The sequence below is a fragment of the Argentina silus genome (assembly GCF_951799395.1).
Source record: "Argentina silus genome assembly, chromosome: 7".
Lineage (NCBI taxonomy): Eukaryota > Metazoa > Chordata > Actinopteri > Argentiniformes > Argentinidae > Argentina > Argentina silus.
In genome coordinates, this window is record NC_139661.1 from 24150522 (window position 1) to 24155521 (window position 5000).

Here is a 5000-nt window from a genome sequence, read left to right on the forward strand (position 1 = left end):
AGCCCCTCTGCCTCAGCCCCTCTGCCTCAGCCCCCCTGCCTCATCCTTACCCTGCCTCAGCCCCCCTGCCTCAGCCCCCCTGCCTCAGCCCCCCTGCCTCAGCCCCTCTGCCTCATCCTTACCCTGCCTCAGCCCCTCTGCCTCATCCTTACCCTGCCTCAGCCCCTCTGCCTCAGCCCCTCTGCCTCATCCTTACCCTGCCTCAGCCCCCCTGCCTCAGCCTTACCCTGCCTCAGCCCCTCTGTCTCAGCCCCCCTGCCTCAGCCCCTCTGCCTCAGCCTTACCCTGCCTCAGCCCCCCTGCCTCAGCCCCTCTGCCTCAGCCTTACCCTGCCTCAGCCCCTCTGCCTCAGCCCCTCTGCCTCAGCCCCCCTGCCTCAGCCCCTCTGTCTCAGCCCCCCTGCCTCAGCCCCTCTGCCTCAGCCCCTCTGTCTCAGCCCCCCTGCCTCAGCCCCCCTGCCTCAGCCCCTCTGCCTCAGCCCCTCTGTCTCAGCCCCCCTGCCTCAGCCCCTCTGCCTCAGCCCCTCTGCCTCAGCCCCCCTGCCTCATCCTTACCCTGCCTCAGCCCCTCTGCCTCAGCCCCCCTGCCTCATCCTTACCCTGCCTCAGCCCCCCTGCCTCAGCCCCTCTGCCTCAGCCCCCCTGCCTCAGCCCCTCTGCCTCAGCCACCACACACACAAATTAGTTCATCAGAATTCAGAATGTGCCACTGGCTAATTAAAGGAGTGTTAATTGAGTGTTCAGTGTTAGGCAACCCCCCCTCCCCACACACACACACACACACACACACACACACACACACACACACACACACACCACCCCAAGGACAGCACAGGGTACACCAAGGACATTGCGCTTGGGGAGTTCCATGCCACTCAAATCCAGAAGGAATGGTTAGAGCCCCTGGCTTCGTTGAAGAGCGTTCCTGACTCTATCACGGCCCTCTGCTGGTCGGGTCGGGTCTGGCAGCTTGGCTAGCTCTAGCGCGTAGCTAGCACACTTCCACACAGATAGCCTCTTTCACTCGGGTGCATGGCGCTAATGAGGGATGGCTTTTAGAGATGTGCCGCCCTGACACATGGGCATTGTGTGCCAAGCATCGGGTGATTAAGGACGAAGGTCAGCCCGTTAATTGCCTCCCTGCCATCTCCGCTCCGAGGCGCGGGAGCTCTCAGAACCACTGCACGGGTTTGCTGGGGCTTTTTCTCTCCAGTCCAGTGTAATTGAATATTGCACTCTCAGCTGGTTGATGGGAGGGTTTTGATAGTCTTACTTCGTGGTATAATAACTGTGATGGTCATTTTTCAGGGTTCTGTTCAGCAAAGCTGTTTCAAGTGCTTGTGAGGGCCCAACACTGCCTCATGCTCATAGGAAGAGAAGAGAAGCTGTACTCTTCATCCCCGGGGAAATAATTAATCCTTCCAAGGCTGTCGCATGTTGAAATGAAGCAAGTGTGAAGCATTTAGCCCAGGAGGCATCGCAGGCTGTCGCCCGCACAGACACCTGTTGTCGTCCTGCCCTACATTTCAAAAGAGAGCACAGAGCGAGGATAACAACATGCTCCACTGATGGCAAGTGAAACACAATCACAGCTGGAGCTGTGTGTGTGCGTGTGTGTGTGTGTGTGTGTGTGTGTGTGTGTGTGTGTGTGTGTGCGTGTCTGTGTGTGTGCGTGTGTGTGTGTGTGTGTGTGTGTGTGTGTGTGCAGGAAACCCCTACCCATTGAGGAGGTAGGGGAGCACAGAGGAGGCGGCGCTGGGGGTTTATCAGTGAGGACCATCTGTACGCTGCAGCTCAGGACTGTGATCCACTGCAGCCTGAGCCAGTAAGTCAAGCAGCTCCTCTCCCTCCTCTCTCCTCCCTCCTCTCTCCTCTCTCCTCTCCTCTCTCCTCTCCTCCCTCCTCTCTCCTCCCTCCTCTCTCCTCTCTCCTCTCTCCTCTCCTCTCTCCTCTCCTCTCTCCTCTCTCCTCTCTCCTCTCCTCTCCCCTCTCTCCTCTCCCCTCTCACCTCTCCCCTCTCACCTCCCTCCTCTCCCCTCTCTCCTCTCTCCTCTCCTCTCTCCTCTCTCCTCTCTCCTCTCTCCTCTCTCCTCTCCCCTCTCTCCTCTCTCCTCTCTCCTCTCCTCTCTCCTCTCTCCTCTCTCCTCCCTCCTCTCCTCCCTCCTCTCCTCTCTCCTCTCTCCTCTCTCCTCTCCTCCCTCCTCTCCCCTCTCTCCTCTCCTCTCCTCTCACCTCTCTCCTCCCTCCTCTCTCCTCCCTCCTCTCCTCTCCCCTCTCACCTCCCTCCTCTCCTCTCTCCTCCCTCCTCTCCTCTCCTCTCTCCTCTCTCCTCTCCTCCCTCCTCTCCTCTCCCCTCTCTCCTCTCCTCTCCTCTCACCTCTCTCTCCTCTCCTCTCCCCTCTCACCTCCGTGGCCTTACTCACCCTGCGGCCCCAGAGCTCCTGGGAGGACAGAGATGAGGATCACATCAAACAGATGTGTGTGTGCGTGTGTGTGTGTGTGTGTGTGTGTGTGCGTGTGGATGGCGGTGTGCTTGTGTCCCTGTCTCTCGTCACACTTAATCAACTCTGCAACAGAAAATATTCCAGGCAACTTAGAAAATGGAAACTAGAATCAGAATTGGACAGACGCTCATTTGCCTCCTCTTCTTCCTCTGTGCCAGTGGGCTCTAATAACCGGAAGCCTTTGTGGAGCTGAGATGGGTTCTGTGGGTCTGAAAGGCCTCTAATCCCTGTGGCCTATGAAGTGTGAAACCCTTTGATGCCAGGTTGGGCGCCAAAGGCTCTGACTGTTGACAAACAAGGGGCAAGCCGGAGAGAGAGATGGAGGGAGTGGCTTTTCTCCGCTGCAGGAGAGACGCAGGCTAAGGCGTGGAAAATATGGACTCAGTCACTGAGAAGGAATGGAATTAGCCACCCTTTAATGAATTTCCTGGCTGTTTTCATAGGATGTTTTTCATGTGACAGTAATTAGGGGGAATGATGGGCATGTTGCAGCAGGGGGGGTTGTGGGGGTGTGGGGGTTGTGGGGGTTGTGGGGGTGTGGGGGTGTGTGGGGGTTGTGGGGGTTGTGGGGGGTGTGGGGGTGTGGGGGGTGGGGGGGGGGATGGCAGGGCACGGCCCTTGATATGCCAAAGCCTGGGATCTCTCCTCATTTAGACCATGTGATGATCAAAGATGTTTTTTTCATCTTCATGTAAAGGAGATCAGAAAAAATGCTGCCATCCCATTTGCATGTGGACCAGAGATGTGCTTTGAAATTAGCACGTTTTTTCTCTTCTGAGCAAATGAAATAAGTCTTCTGTCAGTTTCCCTCTGCCTGTCGGAACATCAAAGTCTGTGCCAGCGCTGTCGCCAGGGAGGGAAGTCTGTGCCCACTGAGGCGGGGTTAGAACCCAGGCAGCCCCCGTCCTGGCTGGTCCATCAGGATGGGATCAGGTTCATTCACCCTGGCCATCATTATGCTTGTATCAATAGAATCATAGAATCATTGATTATGAGAGTTTGATAGTGTTTGATGATAAATTACCATTGACATTTCTATCCAGTTATTCTACTTCCAAATAATATATTTAGGATCCTGTGTGGTAGTTGGAGCTGTGGGATGATTATGCTTAAAAACTGTCTTACTGCAAATTCACCGAAGGAAATTCACAGACACGAACACTGTGCCTCCCCCCCTCTGCTTTCAAACCCCCAATTTATTTCCTTTATGATATGGATATTGTAGATTTAATCATTTTCACAGTCGGAGGCCCGTTGGATAGAAGAACTCCCCATGCTGTCTGTGATGGGAGTGGAGGAAGGAGAGGTGAGGCTGCAGCTTGGCTGTGGAGTCTCTTTAAAATGACTTTGTGATGGGAAATGAAATGAAGTGAGTCCCAGTCACAGTCCCTTCCCTCTACACTCCTCAGGTCGCCATGGCATTTGCTGACTACATGGTTATGACAGTTAATGTTTGTGCTTGTTGTTAACTTTTGCATAAAAAAAAACATTTTTTGAAGGGGTTGCAAGTCATTTGTGGCAGTTGATCTATCGCTTGTAAATTGAGTTCTTTCCCAGACCCCCTCCGTTTTTTGTTGCACTGAGCTAAGTAGCCATGAAATTGCCTGAATAATGTCGTTTAAATCCAATCTCGCCACGGCCCCTCACCTCAACACTCCACCCCCGAACACTGACACATGGTGGGTTTTCCGAAATTGCCATTTTCCTGCTTGCCACCTCTCTTCACAACAACTAAGCTCTGACTCCCTGAGTAAGGACCAACACCAGTCTGTGACCTGACTCTAACGCCATGGAATTTAATTTAGGGGGTCCGGCTTCAGAGAGAATCCCCCCTCGCCCACCGCAACCCCCAATTAGATGTGAGACACATTAGCTGGGTTATGATTGAATAGAGAGAGCAATACTGAAACCAGGCAGGTGTACGGCTCTGAATTTTAAATCCTTCTTTATATTGTACAACTCAGCCTAAGCCATGGGATAACTTTGATCTATACTTCCCAATGATGAACTCTACATGTTTACACATGTCGTATGACTTGGCTATATTCTCACTATATTGCTCACCCTAAAACCAGGTTAAGCATTCCCTTCAGATGGTTAATTAGGGTTATCATGAGAGTCCCTCCCTCTGCTTCTGTTGTATCCTCTCTCTCTCTGTCTCTCTCTCTCTCTCTCTCTCTCTCTCTCTCTCTCTCTCTCTCTCTCTCTCTCTCTCTGCATGTATTCCTGGGTTGAAAATCTGAGGAAATTGTGTGGCCAAGGGTAAGGCCCAGTAAGTGATACTACTTATAAATCTCAACTGTGCCACTGCAATTAAACAAGCTTCTGTCCCCCTCCCCCTCGTCGCCTCCTCCCTGATATCCAACACTAACCCAATTCCATGCTAAAGAGAGTCCGAGTTAATTTCACAAAGCACTGATTTAACAGTGCCTAAGGTGCCAGCCTTCAACAGAATGAGTTTTTAAAAAGACCCATTTGTCTAGGGATGAACATCCAC

General features: G+C 53.1%; 1 protein-coding gene across 2 annotated transcripts in view; it reads left to right on the top strand.

Moving 5' to 3' along the window:
• The window catches only part of fam222aa (family with sequence similarity 222 member Aa), a 52454-nt gene that overhangs the window by 43435 nt on the left and 4019 nt on the right, over positions 1–5000 (top strand). The gene's annotated exons all lie outside the window — the stretch shown is intronic.